This window comes from Nestor notabilis, unplaced genomic scaffold, assembly GCF_000696875.1.
Source record: "Nestor notabilis isolate BGI_N333 unplaced genomic scaffold, ASM69687v1 scaffold18914, whole genome shotgun sequence".
Lineage (NCBI taxonomy): Eukaryota > Metazoa > Chordata > Aves > Psittaciformes > Psittacidae > Nestor > Nestor notabilis.
The window spans coordinates 8,296-29,090 of record NW_009924499.1 but is presented as its reverse complement, the minus strand read 5'-3'; positions in this window follow the sequence as shown (position 1 = coordinate 29,090).

Sequence of the window (20,795 nt, the reverse complement as noted above, 5' to 3'; positions counted from 1 at the left end):
GTCACTGGCCTGAGATAAGGTCACAACCAGCAGCATCTGTCTGTGTGCCAGGATATTTTTGAACCTTAAAAAAAATACATAATTTACATTTTGAGGAGGGAAAGGAGAAAGCCTTTTATTGCTGTGTTGATTTTAAAATAAAGGAAGCTCTTTGAATTTGCTGCAGGGTTTAAAATATTCACCTAAGTCCCAGGGAGATGAATTAATGGCCAGAGAACAAGAGAAGCTATCAGAGTGGCATGATTACAGGTATTTACCACATGGCAGTCATTTCTCCAGGGGTGATCTGGGGGAGAGTGAGACTGTACAGATGTAGAGGAAGAATTAGGTTATTTGAATCCCATTGGATAGAAAGGAAAATTGCAGGCTGTGTTCCCCGGAAAGCGTTTTAACTCTTCTGCAGGTGTTTTGCCTTCGCTGTGGTCTGTAAAGGCTCCAGCAGAAGGTGTGGTGGGCAGATGCCCTGTGCTGAAGGGTGGCTGCTGGAAGCCTTGGCCCTGCTAGGGGCACGGGTGAGGGTACCTAAATGCTTTTCCAAGACTGCTGTAGATGCCTGAGCATGGAAAAAGTGCTGCCCTTCTCCTCAGTGCAGAGACAAGGCATGTTCTCCTGGCCTGCTCTAGCTGTGCATCCTGGTGGCACTGCCCTGGTGGTACGGGGTCCTCTCCACTGTCTGGAGGGGAAGCCTGGGCATGTAACTCCAGTGGAGGCAACGCCAGTGTCAGCTACAGGTGAATGCCAGCCCCTTTAACTTAGTTTGGAACTAACATAGAATCATGGAATGGTTTGGGTTGAATGGACCTTAAAACTCATCTAATTCAAGTCCCTCTGCCACGGGCAGGGACACCTTCCACTAGAGCAGGTTGCACCAAGCCCCTCTGTCCAACCTGGCCTTGAACACAGCCACAGAGTCTCTGGGCACCCTGTGCCAGTGCCTCAGCACCCTCATAGGCAAAAGCTTCTGCCTAAGAGCTCATCTCAATCTCCCCTCTGGCAGGTTAAAGCCCTTCCCCGCCACAGGCCCTTGTCCAAAGCCTGTCTCCAGATTTCTTGTTGGCACCGGAGCTGCTCTAAGGTCTCCCCTTAAGGAGCCTGCTCTTCTCCAGGCTGAACCAGCCCAGCTCTCTCAGCCTGGCTCCAGAGCAGAGCTGCTCCAGCCCTCGCAGCATCTCTGTGGCCTCCTCTGCACTTGCTCTAACAGCTCCACATACCCTCCAGAGCTGGATGCAGTAATAATCCAGGTAACATGCCCTTGACGACACCTTTGGTAATTGGCTACACTCATTGCTTTAAAACTTTGCTTTTCATTTGCTACTTACTGGTTCTTGGGTTATGACAAATAATATCCTGGTTTCTCCCGCCTGTGCCATCCATAAGGGCATTAGCAGCAGTCACCCCCAAGCTGCAGAACCTATGTGCAGGAGTTGTTCCCTGTTGCTGTTGCTGCTCCTCTGTGCCCTTGTAAGTTCTACTGTACCCCTTTTGAGGTGGGGGACCAGGGCCAGACGTGCTGCTCCCTGTGCAAGCATACCAATGATTTCCATGTTCTCCGTGCCCTTGCTGTTCAAGTCCTTTCCCAGCATTAGCTTTCCTTTGTTCGCCTGCCACCGGCGGGTGTTTTCACAGAACTATCCACATAGACTCCCAAAATCTGTCTCCCAACTCAGAATAGCTCATTTAGAGCCCATTATTGTGTGCGTATATATTTGGAGGTGGGTTTTTTTTCCTCTTCCCCCCCCCAGGCTTTACTTTGCATTTGTAGACATTGAATCTCAGCTGCCATTTTCTCTCTCAATTGCAAGTTAACTTTGGAGCACCAGGACGCATTCATGTTGTATAATGCATTACAATTGTACTCTGATGAGTTTTAATCTACTCTTTCGGCCTGCCTGTCCTTTTTTCCTCCCTCCAACAGAGCTGCAAGACTTGTTCTCCTCCCAGCGGCTTCCAAACCACAGATTGCTCAGATGCTCTGTTCATTTTGCAGCTTCTGCTGTGTCAGCAGCTGTGCTTTATGATTTAAGGCGGCAGCAGAACTTTCCACTGAACTATAAACCCATGTATTCAGTTTCCTGGTATCCACACAACCGGGAAGCTAATTGATGGCTGGGATAGTCCTGTGAGGAGAGGTCAAGGACATACTTACTTTACAGGGAGACAATGAGGGATGGTGCAAAACTGAATTGAATGCCATGACCCCCAGGTAGAGACACATCGGGGGCGATGCTTTGAAGCTGGAGTCTACCTGCCTTGGGGAAATAGCTGTCCCCAGGTGGACAAGCCTCTGGCACGAGGTAAGGCATCTTGGATGGGATTGCTGGTCCATAAAAGCCAAGCCTGGTTGGCCACTGGCCAGTGGTACAGCACAGCACTCGTTGCACTGGGGAGCATGTGGACAACCTTGCCCTGGCTGCCTGCACAGCAAGGCTGGAAGCAGCATATGATGAGTGTGGAGCAGGGTGAGGAGCAGAGCTGTGGTTCAGGGAATGAGAGTGTCACATCTCTGTGCTCAGAAAGAGGACTGCAAATATTTCTGCAGGTTTCTGCCACTTTCCCTTTGTTTCAGTGAAAACCAGTATTACTGTGATGATCACTGCCCTTTGTTCCTTGAAGACCAAGCCTTCAGCAACTGAAGAATCAACAGATGTTCAGCTAAGGTTTCTTAGAAATGAAAACCAGCAATATTGATGCCCTGTGGCAGAGGCCTGGAGGGGTGGCCCTGTGTCCTCAGCCACTTTGGGTTGCTCTGGCAGGATGCTTCTCCTTGTCTTGTGCAGTGGCTGGATGCTGGATGCTCTGCCTGCAGCATCAGCAGCCAAAGGCAAGACTACCTCTGTCCCCAGCACACACAGGGCTGCTGGAGGGAAGGAGGGGTGCTGTTGGCAGGACATTCACCACCAGAGGTTGCCAGGCTGCAGAGCTATGTTGTCTTGTCTGTCCGAGCACGGATCTATTGACCTTCAGCGTGCTGCTTGGCTTACATGCTGTTGCTGGCATTTCTAGATGAGGAGGGTGCTTCTTGTTAGGTTGCGTGTAGATCATTTGTAGTGATCCTTTTATAATCTTCAAATAACTGATCCTTTGAAGGCAGTGAGGGCAAGTGCAATGGATGGAGGCCAGTGAGCTCTCCTGGCTTCTGCCTGTTGACGTTTTGTCCTCTCCCAACCACCAAAAGACCAGGTCTCAAAATGGCTGGTTCAGCTTTTCCAGGAACAGCCTGTGTTAGCCTGTGGGTATCCTGCAGAGGGCTTGGGGATCATTTGTTGAGGTGTCCCAGAAACCTGAATTATGTGTGAGCCATGCCCTTGGGCGACATGCTTTATTGTTAACCACTTACCATAAAATTGCTCTCAGACAAGTGGGGTTAATGTACGATGCAAAATGCATCTGGGATGGGTAGTAGAGTTACAAATGTTTTATCAGATATAAATGAAGACATGAGGGTGGCTGGGTGGAAAACATTATATCTACTTACACCAGTAGTAAATATGAAGGGGGGCTCTCCCCTGGAGCAGACTGGCTTTCTCAGCATGTCCCTCCTCTGAAATTCTGGCTCTTGTACTGTGCATGTCCCTTCCAACACAAACTATTCTATGATTCTATGTCTGGTGGAGATTGTATAGCTGAGAGCTCTCCAGCCCAAATCTTCATGCTTTGCAAGGCATTTTGCTACCAGCTTGGAGGAGCCAGTTGGCCAGTTCTCCAGGTCAAAGCCCCCAGGTGTCTGGCGTGCTGCTTCCCCATCAGCCTGGTAGTGCATCGAGAGGAACCAGACACCCTCTTGGTTCCCCTTGCCCTTCCAAAAGGAGGAATATGAACTTGACAGCCTGCAGCTCCGTCATGGACACTGCGCCTGGCTGGAATGAGCATTCTGGGGTTGCCATGGAGATGCCTGATGGGCATCTCTAACTTCTCAGAGACCTGACAGGATGCTGGGGCACACTAAGCAACATTAGCAGTGCTGAAATAGTTCCCTTCCACTCCAGGAGACCAAAAAGTAGTCAGGAAAGACTTGGAGGGAATGAGCTCACCTGTGGAGCTGGGCTGTCCGTCTTGCCCAGTCGCTGCTCCCACCTCACCAATGTGAGCTGTTGGAAATAGGAGAATCATTATTAGACTCCTTCCTTGAGCAGCTGACTAGAAATAACATTATGCTTTTTGTTCTGCTTGCATAGTTTCGGGAAGCTGAGCAGCAAATGGCATGATGCTGTGGGTCTGGTGAAGTGCTTTGTTTGGAGAATAAAAAAGTTGTTTTGACTAAAGAAATGGAGAAAAAGGAGGAGGAAAGCACCGTCAGTGCACAGCACATTGGCCTGAATATTGGAGTGGGACCCAAAGGGTTAAAGCAACCCAGAAAGCCTACGGGGGTCCCTCAGGATAGCTCCTGAGCAGACTCAGGTAATGATTTTTCACTTCTGTACTTCCATTATCATAGTTCTTAGCTGGAGATTTACCATTTGTCCCTCTTAGCTCTGTGGCACATTATTCGTGTCATTGAGACAGTTGCAAGGACAGTGCTGTTCTCTCTGCTTTCCTATTGGAAATGTGATGGGCTCAATTCCTGCGGGCTCCTGCTAAGCCTGAGCTTCGGGGGAGAAGTGTGCACGGGCCGTTACCCCAGGAATGATGCTCTGCTTTGCCTTCTCTCTCCTGCCAGCTCCTTCAGATTGTCCAGAGAAGTCCCAGGTTTACCATAGTGCTGAAACAGCCACTGTGCTCAGCAAAGCCTGTAATTTGGCTCTTTCAAAGATGAGCTGGTGACTACAACCACCCTCCTTTTCCTGTTCATCCAGCCAAGGACACATATCATGACTAAAGGGAAGAGTAGATGTGCTTAGGTTCAGTGCAGCCAGACTGGGTGGGAAGAATACCAGTCATTGCTTAGCAAGAATAGGTTTGTTTGGGGTTTTTTGTTTGTCTGGGGTTTGTTCTTTGTTTGTTTTGTTTCTTTCTTAATTTCCTTTCTGGTTTTTTTTTCCTTTCCAAAAATATTTTGCTATGCCATGTGATATTGACGTACTTCTAGAGAGGTAAAATAAGAGCCTTCTGCCTGCCCCTCAGCTCAGGGCTGTGTTAGGAGCCTGTGCCCCTTTGTGCTGAAGGCATGTCTTGCTCTCCTCATTTGTGTCCCTGTTTGCTTCAGCATTCAGGCAAAAGAAGACTCAACCCCTGTGATCCCCCTGCAGAGCTGAGGAAATGAGGACTGCTCCCCATTCAACAAGGGAAATCACTTCACTGAGGAGACAAAGCATCTTCATTGCTCTGAAAGCATCCCTTAAAAGGGTAAGATAAGGGCTCCTGGGTGTTGCACGTGAGGGCTGTGCACAGTTTAAATGGCGTTTGGAGCAGTTTGCACCAGTAATGCCCAGCATGGTGTGGGTGCCACAGCAGCAAGCCCTGTCCCCCTGGGTCAGATAACAGCTTCCCCCTCTGAGTATTATTATTGTTATTTATTTGTGTCGTGGCAGTGCCTAGGAACACCCCTGCCATGGGCTGGGAGTCTTTCATGCTGCATGCTAGCACAGCACAGGTTGTGACATGCATCACCAACGGAGTAAACACTGAGTGTCATCGCAGCGACACCGCCTCGCCACTGTCCTCATCACCGTGCTTCAGTGTCAGCTCAGAGATAGCATCACTGTTAATTCCTTCCTTGACTTTAGTTAATTTGATAAATCACAGTCTCAGAGAACTGGCTGCTCCTTGGTGAACAGCCTGTGAGCAGTGTGAAGCTTCAGCAGGCAGCACAGCCCCTCTAATCCTGACCCACACACTAATGCAAGCTGGAGAGCATCTCCAGAAGCAAATAGGCTGATTTGGTTAAAGCAGCAGGTCTCCAGTTAAGCATAACAGGGAGGAACTGTTACCTTGGGGTTTGCTCTGTCTCAATTAACTGTCTCCCCTTACAGTGTTTTTCAACTGTACAGAGATGAGCCAAGGACACATGAACGTAATGTGATCCAGGAAGATTCCCCGAGTGCCAGGAAGTTGGAGCGCTGCTGCCTCTCCTCTTTATGGACTTGTGCAGCCTGGCTGCTCGCTGAGTGGGGCTCCTCTGGGCAAAGTTTGGAGGAGAGGCTCTGCAGGGTCTCACGTGCTCAGGGCTGTGTTAATGCTGCATGAACTGCCTGTAACCAGTGCATAGCCTGGCCCCTGCTGTGCCAGTACCACGAGGGCTCTCTCATGTAGCTGCCTGGAATGGCTATTGCTCTTGGTTCAAAAACAAAGCAGAGTTTGCCGGTGACAGTGCAAACCCTCTAATTGTGGGGGAAACACCTGACTGGTGCACATAGCTAATCTCTGCATACGGCTTCTTCCTGCCCCGCAGCCAGGCTGCAAGACCTGTCTCTTGCCCGTGTCCTCAGCCCTATGGAGGTGATGGGTTGTGGCTGTGTCCATGCTCCCCCCTGCCTCCTTACCCCTTTGGCTGGGCACAGGATATGCTTTCTGCCCTTGCTGTTGCTGCCTCCCTCCCTGCTCCTCCTGCAGCCCTGGCCATGTGTCCCATTCTGACATCTTCTCCCCCTTGTGCTTTTGTCTTAGGTGCAAACAGTGGCAGCGGATGCTTCCGGGGACCTCTGTGTAGCCACGATGAAGCTGCATCAGCAATGAGCACCAAGAGCAGGTAAATTCTTAGGTGGCAACAAGACTTCTGAGGTTTAGCCAGAGGTCCTGCATTCCCTCCAACGTTCAGGGTTGCTCAGAACATCTTTCCCTGCCAATTTCTGCCCACAGCTACCCCGAGCCCATTGCTCACTCTCGAGCAAGAGCAGTATCATCAGTGGTAGATGGAGATGCCAGGGTAGCGTGAGCCAACGATTTCTGGGACCATTCAGTGTTAACCCCTGTCGTGCCAGCAACTGCCGCAGCATTGTCCCCAGTTACACCGTGTCCTGCCCAGCCCCGCAGGCACGCAGGAGGCCCAGGTGGCCCATTGAACATCATGCGAGGCAAGGAGCCTGGGGCTGACAGCGGCCGTGGGCCAAGTCGTTATGACCATCTGCTCCGTGCTGTGCCAGGCTGACGGCTGCTATAAAGAGCGTGCGTGCCGCAGAGCGAGGGGGATCTGTTGGTAACAGGAGCTGAAGGGCCTCAGAGAGGAGCTGACTCTGTCTTTTCAGCTCTCTCTAATGTATATTTATCTGTATGTACAAATAGAGCCAGCTGAGATGGTTGGGTGTTGCTAAGCTGTGCAGGGCCACGCTGAGCTGGCTTACGGTGTCCCTGTGCCTTCACCTCCATCCAGCCTTGGTGCGGAGCAGCCAAGAGGCTCACAGGGCAGCAGCCAGCGAGGCAGAAAGCTGGGGTTGCCAAAAGTGGGCAGCAGGATTGGACGGGTTTTGATGCCTGTTTGCAATGTGGAGAAGGGGATGTCAGGGGTCTCCGCTTGCTCGTGGTGGCAGGTGATGCCAGGAGTCATCCTGTGACGGTGAGCAAGGTGGGGCAGAGCAGGAGCGGACCCTGTTTTCTCACTTAGGGAGCAGCAGCAAGTGCCTCAGTCAGAAATTGGGCTTTTATCTGAAACACACGCCTTAGCAACACAAAAGAAAAGGAGGCTTTCACTTGGTGCTATAGAGCAGCCATCGAACACCTGACTCTACGTTTTGATTTCAGCCAACCACATAAATGCAGTCCAGTGCAAGGCTTTCTCTGAACTTGGTTTTCATTTTTCAGGGGAATGTGTTATCAAAGGCAGAAATGTGGCCAAAGGATTGAATAAGGACTGCTCATGTATTGTGCACCCAGGGCCATGGTGCAGGCCAGGGCTGTGCTCAATGTTAGGGAATTTTCTATTATCCTCTCTTTGAATCTTAGTCCTCCCCTTTCCTTGTGACCTCTAAAATGCATAAGGCCACTCCTAGTTCAGCAGAAAGAGGTTTTCTTTGGGAGCCAATTTGGACAACCTTCAGGACCTGCTTAGTGCTGGTTTGGGCCAGACTGAGTTTCAAAGGGAGATAAATTTCAACCAAGCTCTAAAATCTTTCATGAATTGGCTTAAACTGATCGAAATACATCAATTGAAAAGAACTATTGAAAAATAAATTGGTGCTTACAGTACCTGAATTTAGGGGACCAGAAATGTAAATGTCAGAAGAAATGGGTGATGGTTGCTCCCTGCAATGTTCCCTAAACCTAATAAGGTCTTTTATTTCCATCCCAAAAGTGCAGTGAGAGTGAAAGAAAAAGAAACCTGAATCTAGTTGACTTAAAGGTCATGAGACTTAGCGTCAGGGTCTTGTGATTTTGTAAATGTTAATACTGTGAGCCCTGCGTTGGGAGATGCACTGCCACTCGTCATCAGCTATGGCTTGGAGACTCAAGTTGTTTCTGATCTGCTTTAGTGAAGGTTTGATGACAGGGTTATCAAGTTACCTATAGGAAAAGTCTTTTAAACAAGGCCCATGAGAAAGTATGAAAATGGGTATTTTTTTCTGAATTCTTACAACATTTCTGGTTTTGCAAACCAGCCCCAAAAGTGTTTGTTAGTTTTTTAGGTTTTGGCAGCTAAAGGTCACCATTGCATCTCTAGTTTTTGTCCTCTGGGATCTCAGCATACCTTAAATAGGTCATCTGAGCTCATGCTTGTGTCTTGGAGAGTGAGGACTGAGGTCTGGGGGTGACCCATCTTGTGAACCTGATGCAGAGCCGAGGTTAGAAGCACATTTTTCTTTATTATTTGATTTTCAGACCCTGCCTCTTTTCTCCTTTCCCCAGCCCTGAATTTTACCCACATGTCATCTTGAACTGTTGGTTGAAATATTTCATGTTTGGTTTATATGTAGTGCTCAGGGCAGCTCTTAAAAGGTCAAGTTTATATAAATATATAACGCATATGTATAAAATACATCATTTTAGGATAAATTCTGAAGCACTGTAAGACATGGGAAGGTTTTATTAGGGTAACTGATTTTAGTGCTAGGTCAGAGGACCCCTGGACACACTATACTTTGATTTATAAGCTTTTCTGGCCATGTGTTGCTAGCAAGAAGTCAAAATGGAGTTTGAATTGCTGGTGCTCAAGCCATACATTGGGGCCATCAAACCCCAGCAGAGCCCACATGGTACAGAGGCTCTTGAGCTTCCAGCCAAACTCATGCCCTGGTTATATGGCACATTGCACTTCTTGGAATGGTAGAAGGTGGTTAGTGTTGTCAAGGAATGCTGTCACATACCAGCAGAAGCAGTTCTGCTGCAGTGTGGGAGCCCAAAGCATGCAGCGAGGTACCTGGCATGGAATGCAGCTCTCGGAGCTGCAGCAGGGCTCGCCGTGCCCATCAGCGTGGCCTCCTGAGCCTCTGCTGAGGAACAAGGCAGGCAGGTGACAGCAATGCTTCTGTTGTTTACAGCCCTGCAATGTTCTTTGACTTGTGGAGCACGAAGCTTCATGTGGAGCATCTTATCCTCCCTCCCCAACCTCATCCATCTCATAGCACCAATACAGATCGATCTTGTCCTCCGGACCTGGACTTGTGCAAAGCGTTCAACACTGTCCTGCCCGACATCCTTGTCTCTAAACTGCAAAGGCATGGATTTGATGGATGTACCACTCGGTGGATAAGGAACTGGCTGGGTGGTTGTACTCACAATGTTGTGGTCAACGGCTCAACGTCCAAGTGGAGACCAGTGACGAGTGATGTTCCTCAGGGGTCGATATTGGGACCAGCACTGTTCAATATCTTTCTTGGTGACATGGACAGTGGGATTTGATACACACTCAGCAAGTTTGCTGATGACACCTGGACAGAATGGCATGGGCTGCACTTCTGTTTTCCCACCCGGAGTTACTCAGTGTATAAAAGAAAAGGAGGTGAAATACAATTATGGTGTCAGCAGAAGGGCCAATGACATCGCAGGGCTGGATGCTGCCTGATTGAGTTCCTTGTCAGTAGAAATTACTGAGGATATCAGTTGGCTGGGAAAGGCATCCTCAGTAACCCCGCTAACTTACAAACAAATACTGATGATTAAACATTGCCATATATCACTTAGAAAAGGTGAATTCTTGTTCTGCACTTAGACACAGGGGTGCAGATGCTCAGCTCGTGCAAACACATCTGCCTCGTAGTAGATGAACCCCCATAAGTCAGGGGAGCTGTGGTATTTACCCCAGTGGTTTACTAACCTTTAATGCACACGTGCAGCCAAGAAGCCTCTCCGGTGATTGCCCATATTATGCTTGGTGCCTGCCAGTCCCTCGCTGCCGCAAACCCCTAATTAATTCCCATGCTTTTAAGGAAATGAAGCCATACAGAAATGTGCCACCAGTAACAAATTACACAGTACGAATGCCACCAATTAATGCTGCAGGAAATAATGCTGTATTTCAGATGCTGAATGGTTTTCTTTAACTCCTAAATTAATTTGTCACCGTACAATAAAATAAGGCTACTGTCCTGCCCAGAAGTTGTTAAATTAACATTCAGACATTGTCTGAAGTGCTAAAGGGGGAAAAAAATATAAGGGGTATGGATCTTTATTTTTTCCCTTCTTGTCTTTGCTATGTCTGAGAGCAAACAGCAAAGTGAGCATATAAACCTGCCTGATGTTTCCCATGCAGGTGAGGATGAGAGCAAGACCTCTGGCTTGTAGGACTCAGTGAAACAGGTTTGAGGTTTGCTTTCCATAGAGTAAATGGGATGAGTTATGGCAAAAGGAGGAAATGAGATGAAGTATCTACTCCCGCTGGGGCTGATCTCTGTACCTGTGAGCTCAAGCCACAGTGGAAGTAGCATTGACATGAGCTCACAAAGGAGCAGGTCCCTCTACATGGTGAGGTGTGGTACAAATGTACAGGCTGAGACTGGGGTTTTGTGACTGAAAGCACATGTGTGAATGCACCAGGAAATGCTGATGTGTGCCAGTGCCATAGAACACAGACGGGCATTGGGGAAACAAGCTGTGGCAGGTTAACTGCTCCTTCTCAGCTGGCCCAGGAGGGTGCAGGAATAGAAAGCAAAAGGGAAAGCAGGTTTGCTGGGTGGTGGTGGTAGTTAAAAAGAGAATTTCTTTAAATACCACTGACTCTCATGCAGAGAGGACATCCGTCAGCCGAGTGGATTCTTGGAAGGAGCATTATGCAGTGATGTTGAGGTGATCCACCTGGCTACGGAAACTTCATTTCCCCTAATGGGTAATGAGAAATGAATTTGAAAATGTGGAAAATCTGCACATTATTGAGAAGTTAGATCAGTCTCCAACTGGATTAATTCAGTGCTAGCAGTTGGAAAAATTAATAAAGTGCAGATCTGTATCAATCTCAGTGCTCTTTTCTGTGAAACTGTAAAATACGAACGTTATCCATTGAAAACTGTTGGAATAACAGCTAAGGCTCAGACCTGCAAGAGGCTTTGTGTGCTGGGGAGATGACTGTCACAGTGCACCCCCAGAGTGTGTCAGAAAGGGGCTGGGAGGGATGTTCTGGCTTCCAACCCCCTGCTATGCTGGCTGGACATTCGTCTGGGTCCCCCATCCCCAGTTGAGTGGCCCTGCTTTTGCGACTGTATCTTTCTCATCTGTAAAGTGGAGCAACACACTGGGCTTGGCTGGGTATGCCTTTCTCCTGATGTACCTTATAGCCGGGTGGCTTTGTCCCGAATATGGAGCTGTAGGTTTAAATCCCTTTGGGTACTGAAACCAGCTGCAAGATGCAGCTTTTGGAAAATAAAGCTAGATGAGTTGAGCTCTGACTTCATGACTGTGCAATGAGCACAGTGGAAATCTATTAAATGCACTTCTAGTGGATGATTTCCCAGCCAGTACATGACTGATCACAGATAAGGTTTGAATTTGGGCTAGAGACGTAAAAAATGTACAGGTGAAGCTGGTTTTTTTGCACTTGGCAAGAGGTAAGCATTCAAAAGTTAAACTGGTCTTGGCTTGTGTTAAGAGAAGTTATCTGTGCTGGCCATAAATCGAACTGGGATGACTTAATTGCTCTTTCGCAGTAAATAAAGCTATAACTGAGATGTCTACTCTATGATATAGAGGGGATCTCCCAGGCTATGGAGGATGATAGCTAGCCAGAGAAATCCATTTGGAGGCTCTCTGGGATCGATAAGCAGTTAAGAGAGCCGCAGGAAGGTAACATTGCCTGTCTTTGTGCACAGGCACCCAGAGAGGTGCCGGGCTGTTACAAGCACAAAGGGCGATGCTTGGGCTTGGATCTATCAGGTTTAAAACATGATGATATCTAGCTGAGTTTCCACTTGGTGTCCAAATTCACAGAGCTAAGAGCAGCCTGTACACCGGAGTAAATGGCTGGGGATCCGTCAGCTTTGGGTCAGTGGCTGAAGCCAGGGTGATGGACTTCAGCCACAGGTTTATTAATACTTATGAGGGCTCTGTGGCTCAGATCTGAAGCCAGCCTGGTGCTTGCAGGCTTGCTGAAGCACATGCTGGTAGCCAGTCCTGGGCCTGCCTAATTAAGTGGGGCAAATCCACTGTGACAGTGGAGGGAGTGGATAAGAGCTTAGAGATCTTGTTCTTCTTTCAGTACACTGCCACTTTGATCTTGTATGTCCTGTTGAATTCGTCCCTGGGTGGTAGATGTCTTTCTCTCCTTCCCTCAGAACACAGTGGACGGACACCCTCTAGGTGAAAGGACCTGACTCCTTGCTGTGGAAGATGGTTTTGTGATAAAGTTGATGCTTACTCTTTAGGGGTACCTCAGTCTCTGACCCTGCAAGGTCTTACATGTCACAAGTAAGTGGTAGGACACTGCTGCTCAGGGGAGGTTTACATTGGATATTAGGAAAAATTTCTTCACCAAAAAGGTGATCGGCCATTGGAACAGGCTGCCCAGGGAAGTGGTGGAATCATCATCCCCGGCAGTGTTCAAAAAACATGTAGCTTAGGCCCTTAGTGACATGGTTTAGTGGTGGACTTGGCAGTCCTGGGGGAAAGGTTGGACTCGATGATCTTAACCGTCTTTTTCAACTTAGTCAATTCTATGATTCTATGGTTTTAGGTGGAGATTTTCAAGAGGCACTTTTGCAGGGCACTGGCTCTGGGGCAGTTGGAGCCTGCTGTCAACCATGGGAAATGTATATGGCAGTGGCTGGCCCATCCCTAACTATTTACTTTGAACTGCTGTTCCGCAGAAGTGAAATCAGTTGCCACTTAGCTTCCAGCCTCTGCCCGGCTGGTCTTTTAAAAGGGAAATATTGCAGCTGCCTTCTAACTCCACTACTCCTCACCTGGCCCATAATAAATTTAATTCCCCCGTGCCGTGGGAGAGCCACTGGGACTGCAACAGGAGCTGGACCAAGCCCTTCAGCCCCAAATCCAATTGAGATTCAGAATAGACCAGGAAAAAACAAACAGTGAAGCAATCACTGCTGTGATTCTGCTTAGTGAAAACACAGGGGTATTACCAACCGTCTTCCTCACTCTGGTAATGTGGGATGCTGGAGTCCATAGGGGATACCAGAATCCTGCCTGCCTCAGAAGGAGTTGGAAAACCCTTGTGTCCTCTGACACAGGTCCTTTTAGAAAGAGAAAGGTTCTCCCTGCTGGGTTCAGAGTGGATGCACCCAGCGCCATGGTTTGCCAGCAAATGCTTGGGAAGGTTTGGGGCCCCATGCTGTGGAAGACAATATAGTCTGTTTTCCCTAGTGAACACATGAGAAAATGGACCAGCTCACAATCACTTCAGTGGAATGGGAATGTACAAGGCTCGCTAGAGCTGATATTTCCAATGACTGATTTGCTTGACCTTGTTTAATTAGCTGTCCCTGAGACAACCTGCTTAGGTGGCAGTGAGTTTACCCTGATGCAAAACACAGACTAATAGAACTAGGCTGGACAAGGTATGTGGTGTGCCAAGGCACCAGCAGCTTCTGCCTTGATTATTTCCAAGCAGAGAGCTGTCCAATCTGGTCTCAGAAATGATAATGACTTTTTTGAGGGGAAGGTGGGGTACACTCATGCTAGGTGCTTGTAAATCTGTGCTGTTCAAGCTGGGCAAGCTTAATGGTAGAGTTTGAATCAGAAGTGCAGTCAGTGAGCTTGGCTGGGGTTTGGCCATTCAGCTGCACCAGCAGAAGTATTTTTAATTCTTTTTTTGGTTGAAAGGATATTATAAGGTTTTGAACAAGTAGCACTGCCATGTTTCCCAAAAAATGGGGAAGTTGAGCAGGGGAGAAAATACTGCCTTAGCTATCTGCGTCCCCTAGGGAAGCTGGCTGGAAATGGAGACTTTTGTTCCGCAGGCTGAAATACCGACCTAAGAAAAGAGTGTGCTGTCCCCCATTGAGCATGCCTGGGTCTCCCTGGGGAGGAAAGGGGAGGCTTTCCTGGGTGCATTGCTGGGAGGAGTAGCAGGGTTAGTATTTAGACATTTCTACTTTGTTTTCACTTGAACCTGAAATATATATGGGTATAAAGGACACGTGCTATACAGCTACTACTCAGGGGGCATGAGTGGACTCTGTGTCCTGGGGTAGCAGCATCTCTCCTGCGGGATTTGTGAGGGGCACTGTCCATGACTGTCTGTCTCCACTTCCTAGAAGGCATAGGAGCAGAAGTCCCCTGAGACATCCCCTGCTACGGCCTGGCTAAAATTAACCAACAGGTTCTAAAACTGTGGGGTAGGGAGGAGACATGGATGCAGACATGCTTCATATCATCAGGGAGGCTGGCTGCAAAACCTTTCATCTGGGAAAAGAAAGTACATGCTTCACCCTTTGCTAATGGGAATGTTTCCCTCCTTGTGGTATCCATGATAATGAAACTTTAACTGTTTAAAATGATCCTGCCCTTACCTCTGTGGCCTTATTTAGATCTGTATGCTGCCTCACATCCCCCCATCCTGCCCCATTGGTGCCCCCTGCACTGCCAGCCCCCTGCACTGCCAGCCCTGTCACAACGGCATGTAGTGTCGTGATGTTACTCATGTACAGGTGGCATTTCCAAAAGCATCTGTGGGGATGGACGCTTGGATCCTGGGCTGTCGGCAAGGACAGCACTGGCCGTCCCATGGGAGCATCGAGCTACCATCCCCTAGAATATAACCTGTCCACAGCATCATCCTCCAGTGTCTTCCTGCCAAAATCCCTTCTTTGTCCTCAGTCCTTCTCTGCTCTGGCCACAGAATTGTGGGCTTTTTTCTTTTGTTTTTCAGAAATAACAAATCTGAAACATCCCTGAGCTTGGGGGCATTGCACATGTGAGCTGCGGGAGGGATGGCAGCTTTCTCCCTGCCCTTGGCCACACTATAAAGCATGCTGTAGGCACTAAAAAGCCAAGGCAGGGGTATTACTGAGCCCTGCAGTGGCGCAGGAATCGCTCTCCAAATTCAAGATATTCTCTGTATTTATTTTTCCATCTGGCTCCGTTTGCTGACACTGAACAGCCCATGGCTTCAGGCAGCCAGTGCCTGCGCTACAGATCTCTGTTCATCCCTGCCTCCCTGCCAAGTGCTGAAGTCAGACAACTGGCTCCGGCTGGTGCCAGCTCTGGTTGCTCACACCGGGATTAGCACGTAAACTGGTCCAGTCCCACTGGTGAAGTCGAGCATGGCCTTCTCTTTTACCCCTCTGGCTGCTGTTGCCTCTTTAAAAGGTGTCTGCTATGACTTTGCTTTTGACTTTCTGCAAAAGGTTGTTGTAATAAAGGGTTTTTTTACCGGTTTTGGCAGATGTCTTTTCACCCTCTGTGCATGCAGAAGGGCATCAATGCCTCTTGGTCCACCGTGTCTCAGGCTGGCCCTGTGCTTAGTCCCTGGGCTGGACACCTCTTTACAAAAGATTAAGGGGAAGATGGGAAACCAAGGAATAATCTTTAAAGTGCTGTGAGACCTAAGGAAAGCAAACCCTCCCTGAGACAGAGAATGAGACTGAGCTGTTCAGTTACAAGTAAGGGTGTCCTGGTGCACTCTTTTGCTTGCAGAATTCACCCTTTCCCCCGGGATTCTGCAACTAAAACCAAAATGAGCTGAAAATAGAAGAATTGAGTATCTTTTACAAATTGTTAACTAAAAATTCAGCCTCTCTATTCACTCAGGGCAATTATGGATGGATTAACTGAATGGATGGGATTGCATTTTGCTTTTTACTCCATGGAGGAAAAGGAGACCACTGGAAGCCACTGCGATGGTGCAGGGCAGAAGCCCTCTCAGTGTGCTGGAGTACAGCAGCTGCCCTGGCACAAGCTCTCAGCCACATTCTGCTATAGCCAGGCACCAGCTCTGCTCAGCCTACACAACAACTATCTCAGTCCTTGTTAACACTTCTGAAAGCCTCCCTGTTGTCTCTGAACAGAACTGGCTCCCAAGACCTGGGGGATGCTCAATATTTCACTTGGTGGCTAGCAGAGGGCTGGGCATGAGGCTCAGCGCCAAGTGGCTCCAGCAAATTACCACCTGTTTCAGCATATCTGCTCTCTTTTCTCCTCTCTCTGAGCCAAATTTACTCTTTGTTTTAGTTTGAATATGTGCCTCCTGGCTGTATTTTTTTACAAAGATGATCTTTAGCAAGAGGCCCTGAAATGGGAACTGGACAGATGATGACAGAAGACAGTAAAACCAATACAGAGATCCTAGGCCACCTCATCAAATAGCAGAAGCTGGCATAAGGGTATTGATTTCAGCAGAGCTGTGCCAGTTTACACAAGTTAGGGCTTTGACCTAAGTAATTCACCATAATAAAGATATCCAGATGCTGGAAAATTTCCAGTGAAACTGTCTCCTTTGATCAAGTTGGTTGCAGATATGTATGCATATCGATATATATGCATTAACACCGTGTTGGGCTGTAAGATCCCATATTTAAGGCAAGTTATAGCTGGATTTCAACTGCTCTGACTGGATACCTGTGCAACCTGCCAGAGCGAGGTGTTGTCCTTGGCAGCAGCGAATGCTATTCCTGTTCTATGGTGCATGGGGAAACTTGATCGTTGCTCTTCCCGTCACTTCAGAGCGTGACTGGGAGGGAGGAGGCTGGGGGGGCTGAGATGATGGGTTTCTGTGAATCCACTGGCAAGCAAGCGTGAGGGGGATCATCAGGGAGGGAACAGAGCTGCGGGAATGTGCACACTCAGTCCTGCCTGGGCGCTTAGCCTCAGAATAGCAAGAGGGGGCTTGTTTTGGGGTCTCTGGGCTGTAACCTGTTTCTCAGTGGTGCTGCTCAGAGCCTGTCTGCAGCTTGCTGGAGAAATCCAGCATGGCACCATGCAGAGATGCTGGTTATGCTGGTCCTGACTGTGGATGCTATGCCCTTCAGCACTTCATCCCCACCCTGGTTGCTGTCTCAGGGCACCTCAGGAGGTAGTCTTGCAGCACATGTGTGTGGGATGACCTGGGAGCAGCCTGCAAGTCCCAGGGTTATCCTCTAAAGCCTATTCGTGTTTGCTTGCCAACAAAATAAAGCCAAGCCTAGGGATATAGGTTTCCTATGCTTCAGATGGGTCCTTACAAACACTGAGCAGGGTGCCTGGAGGTTACTCAAGTGAGTATGGTTTGCTTCCATAGAATATTACACCTATTTGGAACCTCCTTCTTGCTTATTTTCACATGAAGCCCCCTCCCCTTGGAGGAAAGAGTTTGCTTAGGTCTAATTTCTTTCAATAGGACTTCAGCATGTGCTCAAGTACTTTGCTGATTTGGGGCCCGAGTCATCAGCTTTATGGCTGATTACTCAAGTGGATTTTACGTGGGGAAATAGGAATGCTAACATCCAGTGAAAAGAGTTGAGCCAATGCTTAGGCTTAAATTGCAACCAGCTTCCAAGTACCAGCACAGTCCCATCATGGCTGTTGGGCAGCCCCAGGTCCCGGTGTTGCTTCTCATCACTTCCACCTCCCTGCAGCACCCAGTGACCTCCCAGCTCAGTGCCTGGTCCCAGCAGCAGCCTTCCCCTGCTCTGTTTAGCAGCTTAATGGCGTTTGTCAGCTCTGAAATTACAGTCTTAGTGGCTTCACCCACAACAGAGCAGGGAATGCCGCAGAGCTGATTGCATGCACTAGAGGAGCTGATTACCTTCTCAGTGTTTCAGATCATCAGAAATGCAAACAAGCTGGCACTGTAAATATACATACATTTTAAGGCAACCAGCTCAGCAGCGCATACATGTGCTCAGGCCCTCACCAATTACCCAAATTGGTACATTCCACTCGTTGCATCGTCATATTTGGAAATACTATATCATATAAAAATCAAGGGCTCACAGCTAAGGTTGTCTGTTGTGCTGTGGTTCTCAACTTGTTGATTTTTATTATATTTTAAGAGCTAAATAGATTATTTTATACATACATTTATGCAGTTCTTACAACTGTAGGTACAATTTAGGTTGGCGTGTGTCAGCCCCAAGGTGCTGCCTGGCCCTGAGGCAGCAGCAGCATTGTGCCCATCCCCAGGCATGCCTTGGCCTGGCTCACTGATGGAGATGAGGGATGGTAAAGGGTTGGGGTGGTTTTATTTAACTAGTGATTGATGGATGATTTACACCCAGCTGCAGGGGCTTGGATGCTGGCAAAATGTCAGCATTCAGCGCAAATGGGGAAAAAGTGTATTTTTGTCCCAGAAGCCTCAGTTCAGTCTAGCCTGCGTGCTGCCAGCCATGTGGGCCGGAGCAGCACAAGTGGGGCTGGACAAGGTGGAGGCAGGCAGCCAAGGACTTAAGGGGCTTCTGATGATGCCCTTGCACACAGTTAACAATGGACAGTTAAAAAACAAAGATGTTTCAGTGAACAGTTTGGGTTTGCGTTTTAAAGATGTTCCCAAATTAAAAAGAGATGAAGGGAATGAACTGAATGTAACACTGAATAGCCTCAGAAGGAGTCAGTGTTTTGCTTCAAACACACACACACACAAACCTGCACAGATGTTCTGACCTTTGGCAAAAACCAAACAGACACAAAAATCAGCTAATCTGAAATGAAGGGATGATTTCACTGTTGCCAAAGAAGCTGCAAAGTGTTGCTTCGCTCAAGCTGTTATCTCTTCTCCCTCTCTCAGGTCTTGCTCTCGTGTTGTGCTGTCTCTGCACCCTGACAGTGGGAGCATCACACCTGTAATCTGGAGATAACCCCTCGGCCTCTGGCTGCCTGTTGAGCCTGGGGGATATTTGTCCCCATTTATTCCTTTAGCATTTAGGATCACTGTGCTTCACTGTGCTGACGTGACCTGAGTTTGTGGGTGTGTAGACTCCCACAGATTAAATGCTGTGTTTTGCGCCTGCACTGAAACATACTTTACTATATGTCTTCCTCTTCCTATGTATGCGCTTGTCTGATAGACAGGCACTTCATCCCACATAACTCTGTTGTAACTGTGCTGGTTTCGTGGGGAGCTCATGAGGCTCAGGGGCGCTTCGAGCTGCTCTGGTGCCGGTGTTTGCTCCCCCCTGGAAAGGCACCACACTGGTGCCCACTCCCCACCGCCACGCTGGGTGCAGAGCACTTCCCAGTGCAGCGGCATGGCTCTGCGGGCTGCCAAGATGTGAACAATAACCCCTTGAGGCAAGGAGGCGGGAGATGAAAAGAAACTTTGATGAGAGAAATGAAAGGGCAGGGAGAGAAAGGGGGTGTAGAGCAATGTCGTCAGGAGATGCTTGGAGCTCCCGGAGAGAAAGTGGGAGCAATACTACGGGTGACTGCAAGTTGCTGGGTTTTAAGGAGATACTGATGGATGGGAGCAGTGAAGGTGCTGGGAACAGCCCTGTGGCTGCCTGGCCATGGTCACAGTATGGAGCAGTTTGGGTTAGGAGCATGTCATGAACTACCTACCCAGCCCAATCTCCCCTCCTGCTGCTTTTGAAGCATCTTCCTCAGCTTAGACAGCCCAGGAACTCCATCTCAGCTGGCAAGTGTCTGAGAGCTGTCATCCAGTAAGGAAGAGCTAAAGGTAGGTTAATAGAGAGGTTGTACCTGTGGACTGCACCCCTTTTCAGCCCAGCTGCAGAGGAGCCCCGTTAGGAAGAGATGGGTCACAGCTGAGGTGCAGTCACAAGACAAATAAGGACCCAAATGTACTGCAGGAGGCTCTAGCTGGCTACTGTGGCGCTCAGGGTTGCAAGCAGCTTCAGAGATGCGATGGAGAGCTGTGTGCAGAGCAAAGCACTCACGCTAGGTGAGCATCTGCAGGAGCTGCTGTTAGTTCGGGTAATCTGGGTGTCTGATAACACTGTTGTACAACACAGGGCTTCTGATTTGTGGGAAGTGCCTGAAGGGAACAGCACTTTGCCTTAATGGCTCTGATCTCCTCCCTTGAGGTGGTAGGGTCACAGCAAAACCCATTGTGTCTGCCCTCTCCCCTTGGGTATCACATTAGTTTTTCTCTTGTTGCTTCCCAGCAAAGGTGGTGCAGGCAGAGGCTGAGGGCCTGTAACTGGGTACTTCAGGAAGGATGGTGCTAAGGCTGGGCTGAGGAGAGGAGGGAGCAGTTGGCTGTCCTCTGGCAGATGTCCTCAACTTCTCCTCTTCAGTCTCCTGAGTCCCAGACTTGTTCCCTTTTATCTGCTTCCATCTGCTTTTGGGAGTGATCTTGTGTTAGTACACGATGGACCCGTCCTCTTGTTTGTACTTTTGCCATGAGCCTGCAGCTTTGAGAATGCACCTAGAAATGTCATCTAAAAATAATGAGATTAATGATCCTCGCCCACAAGTAAGACTTTTGCTTTCCTAGAGAGCTGGATGAAAACCAGCAATAAAACCCCTTTCCCAGGGGGCAGGAAAACTTGCTTCCTGCTAGCAGATAGCAGGTTGTAGCCCTGCCAGGAGCCCTCATGCTCTGTTACAGCCCCATCCAGGAGGGACTCCTCCTTTTTGGTTAATATTTAGCTTCTGGCAAGCAGCAGAGC